The sequence below is a fragment of the Saccopteryx bilineata genome, chromosome 12 (genome assembly GCF_036850765.1).
Source record: "Saccopteryx bilineata isolate mSacBil1 chromosome 12, mSacBil1_pri_phased_curated, whole genome shotgun sequence".
Classification (NCBI taxonomy): Eukaryota; Metazoa; Chordata; class Mammalia; order Chiroptera; family Emballonuridae; genus Saccopteryx; species Saccopteryx bilineata.
Window position 1 is genome coordinate 52440772 of NC_089501.1, and position 15320 is coordinate 52456091.

The following is a 15320-nucleotide window of genomic DNA, read 5'->3' on the forward strand; positions in this document are numbered from 1 at the left end:
GAGGGAACTTCTCGGGCTGAAGGGTGGCTTCTTCCTGCAGTCATCCCTACCTTTTTGATATTTCCCTCATGAAGTTCTCCTTGGGGTGTTGGGGAAAAGAAGTGTAGTAGCATTTGATTGTCGGTAATCCTAGAGATTCTCTCATCCAGGCCTGTAGGAACTTGATAAAGAAGGGGTCAAGCATTAAAATTAGGAACAGAATTAGGATTGGTCATATAATTGGTGCTAGCATTGAGAACAAGGGGTTCTTCCAATTTTTTTTTTTGTATTTTTCTGAAGTTGGAAACGGGGAGGCAGTCAGACAGACTCCCACATGCGCCCAACCAGGATCCACCCGGCATACCAATCAGGGGGCGATGCTCTGCCCATCTTGGGGCGTTGCTCTGCTGCAATCAGAGCCATTCTAGCACCTGAGGCAGAGGCCACAGAGCCATCTTCAGCACCTGGGCAAACTTTGCTCCAATGGAGCCTTGGCTACGGGAGGGGAAGAGAGACACAGAGAGAAAAGGAGAGGGGGAGGGGTGGAGAAGCAGATGGGCGCTTCTCCTATGTGCCCTGGCCGGGTATCGAACCCGGGACTCCTGCATGCCAGGACGACGCTCTACCACTGAGCCAACCGGCCAGGGCCTCTTCCAATTTTTTGATTGGTGAAGGTCTGCATGCAGTTCTGTAAGAAACTAGTAAAAAATGTAGGAGGCAGGGTCCAAAAGTTAGAAAAATATATAGGACAGTGAGTGGACTAATGAAAGGCAGTAATCAAGATGCACAGTTTGTGTGAATCCACTGATTACATGTATACGAATTCACTGGGCTTCAGAGAGAGAGAGAGAGAGAGAGAGAATAAGATACGGAGGTAGCCGGTCCTTCTGACCCTAGACCTACTTTTGTAGAGATTTCTAAAACAACAAAAAGAGGGATTACTTGTACAGCTCGTTTGGTCCTTAGATTGAAGGGTAATGTATTAGGAATTGAAAGAGGCTCATGGGGTGGGATTAGGTTGATATTTAGGGTGAGATAGACTAGGGTACAGGTTTCTGTCCAATTAGTGGGGAGACACATATGCGTGTTGGTCCCACACGGGTAGAAAGCCCCTGGCTGGGTGAGGCAGGCTGAGAGGTGAATAGAGAATAGAAGAACAAGGGGCTGATTTCGTTTCTCTGTTTCTGAGCTCCAGATGGTCAGGATGGAGGAAAGAGTCATCCCAATAAGTGGGGAGAGTAGAGGATTGTTAGTTAGGGTGACTAATTAAACATTCTTTGAAAACCAGTTTTCTGATTGTTCACATTCTTTTTTCTCAGTACAAACCTCCTACAACCTGCACAAACCTTCTACAACTTACATTTTATCCAGTCTATTATCAAAACCATACAATTCTTTTCTAGTCAGAACTCTTGATTTAAAAATCTTTAACCTTTAGTGACAGTTAAGTTGACTTTCTTTTTTCCTAGTTTTCCTTTTCCCAAAGTCTGATTAAAACAGTCCTTAGTTTTTCATATATTAGCCATATGTAGACCAACCAGCTTCCGGTTTGTGGTTGGAGTAAGGCATGCCATTTTTCTATTTTAGTAGCAGTGGGAGTTGTCAGGATTACAGTGTGTGTGGACCTGTCCACGTGAAAGTCCTTGGGTGATGTAATGCTGGAAGCACCTCTTGGGCAGTCTGAACATTTTGCTGAGTAACCTGTAAGTCCTGCAAGTTCTTAGGGAAAAGGTGGTTACGTTTCTACACTTTGCAGTTAGAGTTTAAGTCCTAGTGACCACTGCTTCTAGCTGGATTTAGCAGCAGGTCCCAGCCTACAATAGGCATAGGGCATTGAGACAAGAGGAATAAAGGAGATACTATACATTAAATAAAGTAACAAACTCAGACTGTCAATACCCACAGTAGAGATCTTTGAGGGATAAATAAAACTCAAATATTCAAGCGAGGCATAGTAGGTGGGCCCTTGTATTTACAAGAAATGAGATTAGCTTATCTGCTACTTGGAAGAAATACCTTAGGTTTCTGAAAGATGTCCTTGGGTCTTCAGTGGCAATTCCCAGCATGCTGGGCAAGGTCAGGTCACAGGTAGCTGGAGCAGGGCTAGAAGAGACTGAACCCTCCCTCCATGGAGCAAAGGGGCAGCTTACCTTTTCGTGTCCGTCTTTCCACAGCAATGATGTGTCTCTTGATCGGGCTGGGATGCCTGGCAGGTTTCAGTTTAATGACCTTTTTTTCCACTCTTGAAGTAGGGCCCTGATAGAATCCTATGAAGCTTTTTAGGGCACTGGAGCTGCACCAGTCTGCATTCCCACCAGCAGTGCTGGACAGTTCCCTTTTCTCCACACCCTCACCAGCACTTATTCTGTGTTGTTTTGTTGATGAGCACCATTCTGACAGGTGTGAGAAAGTATCTCATTGTGGTTTTAACTTGCATTTCTCTAATGATTAGTGACATTGAACATTCTTTCATATGCCTATTGGCCATTTGTTTGTATGTCCTCTTTGGAGAAGTGTCTGTTCAGTTCTTTTGCCCATTTTTTAAAATTAGATTGTTTACCTTCCTGGTGTTGAGTTTTAGAAGTTCTTTATGAATTTTGGGTATTAACCCCTTATCAGATGAATTGGAGAATATGTTCTCCCATTGTGTGGGTTGTCTTTTTATTTTGTTCATGGAGTTTTTTGCTCTGCAATAGCTTTTCAGTTTGATATAGTCCCATTTGTTCATCCTGTACTTCATTTCACTTGCTTGTGGAGATAAATCAGCAAATATTGCTACAAGTGATATCAGAGAATTTACAAGCCTATGTTTTCTTCCAAGATGTTTATGGTTTTGTGACTTAAATGTAAGTCTTTTATCCATTTTGATTTTATTTTTGTGAATGGTGTAAGTTTTTGATCTAGTTTCATTTCTTTTGCATGTTCAATTTTCCCAACACCATGTATAAAAGAGTGTCTTTACTCTACTGTATGCTCTTACTTTTTTTGTCAAATATCAATTGACCATAAAGGCATGGGTTTATTTCTGGATTCTCTGTTGTGTTCCACTGATCTGTATGCCTGTTCTTCTTCCAGTACCAAGCTGTTTTCAGTACAATGGCCTTTTAGTATAACTTGATATCAGGAAGTGTGATGCTTCCCACTTCATTCTGCATTTTCAGGATTGCTGAGGCTATTGGTCTTCTTCTTTGGTATCATATAAATATCTGGAATATTTACTCTGTATCTTTGAAGTATGCCATTGGTATTTTAATAGGGATTGCATTGAATTTATAGATTGCTTTGGGTAATATAAGCATTGTAATGATGTTTATTCTTCCTATCCATGAACATGATATATGCTTTCTCTTGGACTTCCAGAACTATGTTGAATAAAAGTGGTGAATGGGAGCACCTCTGCCTTGTTTCTGATCTTAATGGGATTGGTTTTAATTTTTGCCCATTGATTATTATGTTGTCTGGCTGTCTGTCATAGATGGCCTTTATTATGTTAATCTATGTTCCCTGTATTCTCACTTTGCTGAAAGTTTTCATCATAAATGGGTGCTAAATTTCATCAAATGCTTTTTCTGCATCTATTGATATAATTATGTGATTTTTATACCAGCCTTGCCTCAGTGGAATAAATCCCACTTGATCATGAGGTATGATATTTTTAAGGTATTGTTGGATCCAGTTTGCTAATATTCTGTTGAGAATTTTAGCATGTCTGTTTATCAGGGATATTGGCATATAGTTTGTTATTTTTTCTTTCCGGTGTCTTTACCTGGTTTTGAAATGAGGATCATGCTTGCCTCATAAAAAAGCTTGTAAGTTTTCCCTCCTCTTGAATATTTTGAAATAGCTTGAGAAAGACAGGTGTTAGTTCTTCTTTGAATTTTTGGTAAAATTTGTCTGTGAAGCCATCTGGTCCAGGAGGTTTGTTTGCTGAGAATTTTTTGATAACTGTTTCAATTTCATTTATTGTAATAGGTCTGTTTAAGTTCGCTGATTCTTCCAGATTGAGTTTTGGAAGATTTTATGATTCTAGAAATACATCCTTTTCACCTAGGTTATCCAATTTTTTGGCATTTTGATCTTCATAGTATTTTCTTACACTCCTCTCTATTTTTGTGTTGTCAGTTGTTACATCTCCACTTTCATTTCTAATTTTATTTGAATTCTCTCTCTTTATTTTCTGGATGAATCTGGTTACAAACTTGTCAATCTTGTGTTCCTTTTTGAAGAACCATCTCAGTTTCATTGATCTTCTGTATTTTCTTTTTAGCTTCTATATATTTATTTCCACTCTGATCTTTTTTTTTTATAAATTTTTATTAATGTTAATAGGATAACATTAATAAATCAGGGTACATATATTCAAAGAAAACATGTCTAGGTTATCTTGTCATTAAATTATGTTGCATACCCCTCGCCCAGAGTCAGATTGTCCTCCGTCACCCTCTATCTAGTTTTCTCTGTGCCCCTCCCCCTCCCCCTAACTCTCTCCCTCCCTCCCTCCTGCGTCCTCCCTCCCCCCACCCCTGGTAACCACCACACTCTTGTCCATGTCTCTTAGTCTCGTTTTTATGTTCCACCAATGTATGGAATCATGTAGTTCTTGTTTTTTTCTGATTTACTTATTTCACTCCGTATAATGTTATCAAGATCCCACCATTTTGCTGTAAATGATCTGATGTCATCATTTCTTATGGCTGAGTAGTATTCCATAGTGTATATGTGCCACATCTTCTTTATCCAGTCTTCTATTGAAGGGCTTTTTGGTTGTTTCCATGTCTTGGCCACTGTGAACAGTGCTGCAATGAACATGGGGCTACATGTGTCTTTACGTATCAATGATTCTGAGGTTTTGGGGTATATACCCAGTAGAGGGATTGCTGGGTCATAAGGTAGTTCTATTTGCAGTTTTTTGAGGAACCACCATACTTTCCTCCATAGTGGTTGTACTACTTTACATTCCCACCAACAGTGTATGAGGGTTCCTTTTTCTCCACAGCCTCTCCAACATTTGCTATTACCCGTCTTGTTGATAATAGCTAATCTAACAGGGGTGAGGTGGTATCTCATTGTAGTTTTGATTTGCATTTCTCTAATAACTAATGAAGCTGAGCATCTTTTCATATATCTGTTGGCCATTTGTATTTCTTCCTGGGAGAAGTGTCTGTTCATGTCCTCTTCCCATTTTTTTATTGGATTGTTTGTTTGTTTGTTGTTGAGTTTTATGAGTTCTTTGTAAATTTTGGATATTAGGCCCTTATCTGAGCTGTTGTTTGAAAATATCATTTCCCATTTAGTTGGCTGTCTGTTTATTTTGATATCAGTTTCTCTTGCTGAGCAAAAACTTTTTATTCTGATGTAGTCCCATTCATTTATCTTTGCCTTCACTTCTCTTGCCATTGGAGTCAAGTTCATAAAATGTTCTTTAAAACCCAGGTCCATGATTTTAGTACCTATGTCTTCTTCTATGTACTTTATTGTTTCAGATCTTATATTTAGGTCTTTGATCCATTTTGAATTAATTTTAGTACACGGGGACAGGCTGTAGTCAAGTTTCATTCTTTTGCATGTGGCTTTCCAGTTTTCCCAACACCATTTGTTGAAGAGGCTTTCTTTTCTCCATTGTGTGTTGTTGGCCCCTTTATCAAAGATTATTTGACCATATATATGTGGTTTTATTTCTGGGCTTTCTATTCTGTTCCATTGGTCTGAGTGTCTATTTTTCTGCCAATACCATGCTGTTTTGATTATCGTAGCCCTATAATATAGTTTAAAGTCAGATATTGTAATGCCCCCAGCTTCATTCTTTTTCCTTAGGATTGCTTTGGCTATTCGGGGTTTTTTATGGTTCCATATAAATCTTATGATTTTTTGTTCCATTTCTTTAAAAAATGGCATAGGAATTTTGATGGGAATTGCATTAAATTTATATATTACTTTGGGTAATATGGCCATTTTAATTATATTTATTCTTCCTATCCAAGAACAAGGAATATTTTTCCATCTCATTGTGTCTTTTTCTATTTCTCTTAGCAATGCCTTGTAGTTTTCTTTATATAGGTCCTTTACATTCTTTGTTATGTTTATTCCTAGGTATTTTATTATTTTTTTGTTGCAATCGTGAAGGGGATTATTTTTTTGAGTTCGTTTTCTTTTTTTTTTTTTTTCTATATAAACATTTAATATCAGGGAGGTGATGGGGAGCAACAAAACAAAGGCATTATTGGGGCATCAGCCTAGGGTGGCTGGGGCCTAGAAGGAGCAATTGAGATGCAAGGCCAGAGGCAGGAGCACCAACTGGAGAGAATTCCTTGCTTAGCCAACTGGGGCTCCTCTTGCCCCTTTCTGTTCTCCAACTTTAGCCCAAGGGCCACTTCAAGATGGCTGTTCAGCAGATAGGACGCTGCCCACAACTTCCCATAAAGCAACCTGCATGGTTTTTGGGGGTGGTCAAGCAGATACCCTGACATTCATGGATTGGAGACTTGGATCCAAACAGGCTGTCTGTCCCTTCTAGCATCCTTGGCCAGTTCCCTTAGTCCAGCTGTCCCCACCTGGGAATAATATAATTGGGCTGTTCAGGTTCCCGGAGCCTCCTATGGGTGTCCTAAGTTGTAAAATGCCTGCCATAGGGATGTTACTGACATTAGCACTCTTTCCCTGCTAATGTCCCCCAAAAGGGGGACCTGGGTTCTCTGCACTCTTCAGTTCTTGACTGCCTGGTATAAATGGTCCCCTTGATACGGGTTGGGGTGGAGGGGGCCAGGGCTCTGGGTTGTGTCTGGGGGCAGGGTACGCAGGCCTGCTGTGGACCACAGTAGACGGCTGCCCAGACTGCACCTGGGATGTGATGTCTGAATTGTCAGTGGTTATTGCGTCTTTGGCCCTGGCTGTACAAGGGAATCACGAACACAGAGACGTCATCATAGGACACTTGCTCTTCCCCTGTGGGACCATCGTCCTTCCCCTGTGTGCTGTGTATCAGCATTTGGGCTAGCTCCGAGAACCTATGTGGGTCCTCTTGATTGCCAGGGAGGAAGCTCCGCACTAGTTGTGCCACCTGCTCATTGGACAGGACATTTGAGTTCGTTTTCTAATATTTCATTGTTGGCATATAGAAAGGCTATGGACTTTTGTATGTTAATTTTGTATCCTGCGACCTTACTGTATTGGTTTATTGTTTCTAGTAATCTTTTTGTGGAGTCCTTTGGGTTTTCGATGTATAGGATCATATCATCAGCAAAAAGTGATACCTTTACTTCTTCTTTTCCGATATGGATGCCTTTTATTTCTTTGTCTTGTCTGATTGCTCTGGCCAGAACTTCTAGCACCACGTTAAATAAGAGTGGAGAGAGTGGACAACCCTGTCTTGTTCCTGATTTAAGGTGGAAAGTCCTCAGTTTTACGCCATTTAATATGATGTTGGCTGATGGTTTATCATATATGGCCTTTATCATGTTGAGATATTTTCCTTCTATACCCATTTTGTTGAGAGTCTTAAACATAAAATTGTGTTGTATTTTATCGAAAGCCTTTTCTGCATCTATTGATAAGATCATGTGGTTTTTGTTCTTTGTTTTGTTGATATGGTGTATTACGTTAACCGTTTTACGTATGTTGAACCATCCTTGAGATTCTGGGATGAATCCCACTTGATCATGATGTATTATTTTTTTAATATGTTGTTGTATTCGATTTGCCAGTATTTTGTTTAGTATTTTAGCATCTGTATTCATTAGAGATATTGGTCTGTAGTTTTCTTTCTTTGTGCCATCCTTGCCAGGTTTTGGTATGAGGGTTATGTTGGCCTCATAAAATGTGTTTGGAAGTATTGCTTCTTCTTCAATTTTTTGGAAGACTTTGAGTAGAATAGGAACCAAGTCTTCTTTGAATGTTTGATAGAATTCACTAGTATAACCATCTGGGCCTGGACTTTTATTTTTGGGGAGGTTTTTAATAGTTTTTTCTATTTCCTCCCTGCTGATTGGTCTGTTTAGGCTTTCTGCTTCTTCATGACTCAGTCTAGGAAGGTTGTATTGTTCTAGGAATTTATCCATTTCTTCTAGATTGTTGTATTTGGTGGCATATAGTTTTTCATAGTATTCTACAATAATTCTTTGTATATCTATGATGTCTGTGGTGATCTCTCCTCTTTCATTTTGGATTTTATTTATTTGAGTCCTGTGTCTTTTTTCCTTGGTGAGTCTTGCCAAGGGTTTGTCAATTTTGTTGATCTTTTCAAAGAACCAGCTCCTTGTTTTATTGATTTTTTCTATAGTTTTTCTGTTCTCTATTTCATTTATTTCTGCTCTGATTTTTATTATCTCCTTTCTTCGGCTGGTTTTGGGTTGTCTTTGTTCTTCTTTTTCTAGTTCCTTAAGGTGTGAAGTTAAGTGGTTTACTTCGGCTCTCTCTTGTTTGTTCATATAGGCCTGAAGTGATATGAACTTTCCTCTTATTACTGCTTTTGCTGCATCCCAGAGATTCTGATATGTCGTATTTTCATTTTCATTTGTCTGTATATATCTTTTGATCTCTGCACTTATTTCTTCTTTGACCCATTCATTTTTTAGAAGTATGTTGTTTAGTTTCCACAATTTTGTGGGTTTTTCCCCCTCTTTTTTGCAGTTGAATTCTAGTTTCAAGGCTTTATGATCAGAGAATATGCTTGGTACAATTTCAATTTTTCTAAATTTGCTGATATTGTCTTTGTGGCCCAACATATGGTCAATTCTTGAGAATGTTCCATGTACACTAGAGAAAAATGTATACTCTGTCGCTTTGGGATGAAGTGTCCTGTAGATGTCTATCATATCCAGGTGTTCTAGTATTTCGTTTAAGGCCACTATATCTTTATTGATTCTCTGTTTGGATGACCGATCTAGAGCCGTCAGCGGTGTATTGAGGTCTCCAAGTATGATTGTATTTTTGTCAGTTTTTGTTTTAAGGTCAATAAGTAGCTGTCTTATATATTTTGGTGCTCCTTGGTTTGGTGCATATATATTAAGGATTGTTATGTCTTCTTGATTCAGTGTCCCCTTAATCATTATGAAATGACCATTTTTGTCTCTGAGTACTTTTTCTGTCTTGTAGTCAGCATTATCGGATATGAGTATTGCTACACCTGCTTTTTTTGGGTGTTGTTTGCTTGGAGTATTGTTTTCCAGCCTTTCACTTTGAATTTGTTTTTATCCTTGTTGCTTAGATGAGTTTCTTGTAGGCAGCATACAGTTGGATTTTCTTTTTTAATCCATTCTGCTACTCTGTGTCTTTTTATTGGTAAGTTTAATCCATTTACATTTAGTGTAATTATTGACACTTGTGGGTTCCCTATTGCCATTTTATAAATTGCTTTCTGTTAGTTTTGTATCTTGTTTGATTCTTCTCTTTTGTTTTTCTATCATTTGTTTTTGTTTGTTTGTATTCCATACTTCTTTCCTCTGTTGCTACCTTTTTTAAGTCAAGTGTTTTTGTGGTGGTTTTTTCAAGGGTGGTTACCATTAAGTAATGAAAAGGGTACCTACCATATTCATTGTAGTACCCTTTCTTATGAGTATTTCTGCACATCATCGTCCTTTGCTACTGTTAATCTCATCCTTCTCCCCCCTTTTTTTCTTTGTTGTCACAGTTTAAGTTTGGTTTTATTGTGTTCTTGGTGGAGCTGTTACTTGTGGTTTTGTTTTCTTTTGTTCTTTGAATCTGGTTGGAAAACCCCCTTTAGTATTTCCTGGAGTGGGGGCTTTCTGATGATAAATTCTCTCATCTTTTCTGTATTTGTGAATGTTTTTATATCTCCTTCGTACTTGAAGGATAGCTTTGATGGGTATAGTATTCTTGGCTGAAAGTTCCTCTCTTTCAGGGCTTTAAATATTGGGGTCCACTCTCTTCTAGCTTGTAGAGTTTCTGCTGAGAAATCTGATGATAATCTAATAGGCCTTCCTTTATATGTTGTATTCTTCTTTTCCCTGGCTGCCTTGAGAATTTTTTCTTTGTCATTGGTTTGTGTCATCTTCATTATGATGTGCCTTGGAGTGGGTTTGTTGGGGTTAAGAAAACTCGGTGTTCTGTTTGCTTCTTGAATTTGAGGCTTTAGTTCTTTCCACAGGCTTGGGAAGTTCTCATCTATTATTTGTTTGAGTATATTCTCCATTCCATTTTCTTTCTCTTCTCCCTCTGATATACCTATTATTCTTATGTTATTCTTTCTGATGGAGTCAGACAATTCCTGTAGGGCTTTCTCATTTTTTATTATTTTTGAGTCTCTTTCTTCTTCTCTCTGTTGTGCCTCAAGTTGCTTTTCTTCTATTTCACTAATCCTATCTTCTATCTGGGCTGTTCTATTAGCTAAGCTTGTTACCTCGTTTTTCAGCTCGTGAATTGAGTTTTTCATTTCTGTTTGATTTGTTTTTATAGTTTCAATTTCCTTGGTAATATATTCTTTGTGATCATTGAGTTGTTTTCTGATCTCCCTATATTGCCTTTCTGTGTTTTCTTGTATATCTCTGAGTATTTTTAAGATTTCTATTTTAAATTCTCTGTCATTTGGCTCCAAGGCTTCCAATATGTTAAATCTTTTCTCCATAGATTTATCCACATCTATTTGTGTTACCTATCTTTTGTATCCATAATATTCGATTTCCCTTTTCTTATTGGCATCTGAAGGTGGTCTTGTTGATAGTGTTAATTAGAATTAATAAAGAATAAAAAGAAAAAAAAAAGGAAAACACTCCACACACACACACACAAAAAAGTAATAATTTATTATTTCCCCCTTTTTTCTTTCTTCTCTTCCCCTCCTCTCACCTCCTTAGGGAAATATCATGATGACCTGTGAATTATATTATGCTAAATGGAACAAAAACTGCCTATAATGGAGGGCCTGATTTGGGGTGAAGAGTTCGAGGGGCAAGAAAGGGAGTAGGAACCTACTACATGCAAAACAAACAACCAAAAAAAAAAAAAGGAGAAAAGTTTAGACAAGCACAAAATGATTTGCTTGTAAGTGATGATCGACTAAGAGATATAATGAGAGGAATAAGAGGAAAACAAAAAAGGAGAGAAAAAATAATAATATTTAAAGAAGAATAAAATTAAATTAAAAATAATAATTAAAAATCTGTTGTAATAAGTGGAGCGAAGACTAAATACAATGGAAACTTTGGGTTGGGAGGAATGCTAGTGAGTTAAAAAGCAATGTAGAAAGTACCCAAAATGCCCCAAAAACAAACAAATAAAGGAAAACCAAGAACAAAAGCAGAAAAAAAAAAGAACAAAAAAACCCGAAAAAAACTTGAGTCCCAAATTAAATAATTTGTTCGTGATTGAGGATTGAATGGGAGGAAAAGTAAAAGGAGAAAAGAAGAAACGAATAGAAAGGAAAAAATAAGAAAAAGAGGAAAACGAAGGAAGAAAAAATGGAAAGGAAAAGAAACAAACAAACAAAAAGAAACAAAAGGGGAGAGAGTGAGAGTTAAGGGTTTTGGAGTGTAACCCTACAGTAGAGTAAGGATGAAGAAAAGAAATAAAATGTAACACTCATGGGTAGTGTAGTTCAAGAAAAGGGGTAGCATAAGATGGGCAGAGAATAAAAGGACCGAGGTGGAGGAAATACAAATAATAATAAAGGCAATAAGATAGAAGAAACAACAACAACAAAGAATTAGTGGAACAAGTTATAAAGTCTGTGGATTTTTCTTGATTTTGAGAGGTTAACTTCTTCCTTTTTCTTTTCTCTCCCTCTTCCTGGTCGGTGACTCTGTACCCCAGGTTCTGCCCCTGTGTCACTCTTAGGTAGGGATTTGCAGTTGATGGGATTCTATGGCAATGTCATATAATTGGCTTTAGTCTCGCTGGTAGTCAAGGCTTGTTGGCGTTTGCAGAGTCCAACAATGAGAGAGTTTGCTTTCCTGGAGTCTCTCTCCTAGTCTCCCCTTCCTGAATTAGCAGCCTGGTGATCCAGCTATGAGGCTGCCACTGCTTCTGTCTGGGGAGTAAGAGGCTCAAAGAGCTGGGAAATCCCCACTCTATCCTCACTCAGCGCAAGGCTCTGGGTAAGGCTCTGGCAGTCAGAGCCTCCAGCGTAATCAGGTGGGGCTAGGAGTCAATTGTTGTCAAGGTGACTGTTCAGTGCCTACCATTCAGTTGGACCACTCAACCCAGGCTTTCCACACTTTGTAGCCTGTTTTGGCTGGGAAGAAGATGTACTATTCGCTGCTTGCTGTATAGATCTTAATATCTGCCAAGTCCCTCTTGTTAGGTATATCTCTGAATATGGAGGCTCTGTCAATCAGAAGTTGCTAAAATATCACACCTCTTATCTTGGATCGCTGAACTGGGAGAGATCTTATCACTTAGAGCCCCGTGGGTGCGCAGATTTCGTGGGTTAAGCTAATTTCAGTGATTGGATCCACAGCTGTGCTCCAGAAAGTATTTCAGGCTGCCTGCGCGCCCCTCCCCCAACGCTTGATTATTAGCTTAAATGGCTGGTGAGGTGCCCCACCCACGGAGAGAATCTCCCGACTAGGAAAGACAGACTTGGCACCCCTCCCAGACCGCCGCACGGGGCACGCGCGTGGTTTCTCAGTTCACTCCGGTTGCCGGGACTCTCCGGACTGTGGCACGGGGGGGGGGGGGGGGGGGGGGGGGGGGGGGGGGGGGGGGGGAATTCCCTCAGGGCAGGCGGGCTGCCGCTCCCCGAGTGTGGGCGGGCAGCTGCACGTGTGGGTTGACTCACCACAGGCGTACTCCCTCCTCAGCAACACTCCTTTCGCTTTCAGTGTGTGTGTGTGGAACTCCGGAATGCTCTGAGGATAAATTTTTATTTTTCTAGTTCATAAATTTGTTGAGATTTTGGGGAGATCTATCAGACGCGCTGCTCACGTTGCCATTTCCGTGACGTCACCTCCCCTCTGATCTTATTAGTTCCTTCATTCTACTTCCTCTGGGATTTATTTGTAATTCTTTTTCTAGTTCTTTTAGGTGCAGGATTAAGTTATTTATTTGAGCTTTTTCTTGCTTTTGAAGGTTGGCCTGTAATGCTATGAACTTCACTCTCAGGACTGCTTCTTCTGTGTCCCATAAATTTTGGGTTGTTATATGTTCATTTTCATTTGTTTCAAAAAATTTTCTGATTTCTTCCTTGACATCATTGTTAACCCATTTGTCAATTAATAACATGCTATATAGCCTCTAAATGTTAGAATGTTTTTCAGTTTTTCTATTGTAGTTGATTTCTAGTTTCATGCCATTGTGTTCAGAGAAGATACTTGATAAGATTTCAATCTTCTTAACTTTATTGAGACTCGTTTTGTATCCTAACATGTGTCTATCCTAGAGAATGTACCATGAGCACTTGAAAAGAATGTATAGTCTGCTGCTTTAAGGTGAAAGTTCTGAAGATATAAATTAAATCCAGTTGATCAAGTGTGACATTTAAGGCCTCTGTGTCTTTGTTAGTTTTCTCTCTGGAGGATCTATCTATTGATGTTAGTGGGGTATTAAAATCCCCTATTATGGTATTGCTGTTGATCTTGCCCTTTATGTCTATCAAAAGCTGTTTTATATATTCAGATGCTTTTATGTTATGTGCATAAATATTTAGAATGGTTATATTCTCCTGTTGGATTGCTCTCTTTATCATTATGTAGTTACCTTCTTTATATCTTACACTAAGCTTTCTTTTAAAGTCTATTGTGTCAGTTATAAGTATTGCTACCCCACCTTTATTTACCTTCCTATTTGCATAAATTACTTTTTTTCATTCCTTCACTGTTACTCTATGTGTATCGTTTGTTTTGAGGTGAGTCTCCTATAGACAGCATAAGTACAGGTCCTGTTTTCTATCCATGCAGCTTACCCTATGTCTTTTGATAGGAGCATTTAATCCATTTATATTTAAGGTTATAATTGGCATGTACTTATCTATTGCCATTTTATTCTTTAAATCTACATTTTTCTTTTTCTCAATTTCTCTTTTTTTATACTAAGCCCCTTAACAGTTTTTGCAGTACTGATTGGGTTGTAATGAATTTGTTTAGTGTTTTATCTTTTTAATATTTTTGCTCTGGGAGGCTTTGTATTTCTTCTTCAATGTTCAACGACAGCCTTGCTAGATAAAGCAGTCTTGGTTGTAGGTTCTTGTTTGCATCACTTTGGATATTTCTTGCCAAACCCTACTAGCCCCAAGGCTTTCTGTTGAGAAAATGGATATCATCCTTATGGGGGCTCCTCTGCAGGTAATTGCTTTTCCTTGCAGCTTTTAGTATTCTTTGTTTGTCTCTTGACTTTGGCAGTCTCTGTGCTTCTTGAACTTGTGTGACTTTTCCCTTCATCAAACAAGTTTTCTAATTTTGTTCATTCTCTTCTTCCTCAGGAACAGCTATGATGTGGATATTGTTTCTCTTCATGTTGTCACTGAGGTCTCTTAAAGTTTCCTCAGTCAGTTTGCACCTCTTTACATTTTTCAGCTTTACTTCTTTGTTTATCTTAGACAATTTAGACAATTTTTTAATTTAGACAATTAAATTTGACAAGGTGGCATTAGTCAACCAGAGTACATAAATTCAGAGAAATCATCTCCACATCATTTATATGATCCATTATGCTGTATATCCATCACCCAAAGTCAAATCATCTTCTGTTACCTTATATTTTGTTTCTCATTAAGTCCCTCTCCTTTCCCCTAACCACCTTCCACACTTCCCTTTCCCTTTCTCTGGTAACCCTTGTCCTTTTATCTATGTCCATGAGTCTCAATTTTGTGTCCCACCTATGCATAGAATCATAGAATTCTTAGCTTTTTCTGTTTTACTTATTTCACTCAGTAGAATGTTCTCAAGGTCCATCCATGTTCTAGTAAATGATACTATGTCATCATTTCTTAGGGCTGAGTAGTATTCCATTGTATATCTGTACTACATCTTCTTTATCCAATTTTCTATTGAAGTGCATTGAGGCTGTTCCCATGTCTTGGCCACTGTGAAAAATGCTGAGATGAACATGGAGGTTCATGTGTCTTTATCTTCTCAATCACTGATATGATCCTCTGCTTTATCCAGCATACTGTTGATTCCTTCTAGTGCAGTCTTCATTTATGATATTGTATTTTTCATTTCTGACTGCTTTCTTTTAATGATTGTAATGTCCTTTTTGATGTTTGCTATCTTTTAATTTATGTGCTCATTATGTCCATCTATTATTGCTCTAAACTTCTCAAGCATTGTAAGAATCATTATTTTAACTTCTGTGTCTGGTAGTTTGGTTACTTTCATATCATTTAGTTATTTTACTGGAGATTTCTATTCTTGATTCATTTGGGTCACATTTCTTTGACTGCCTTTTTTTCT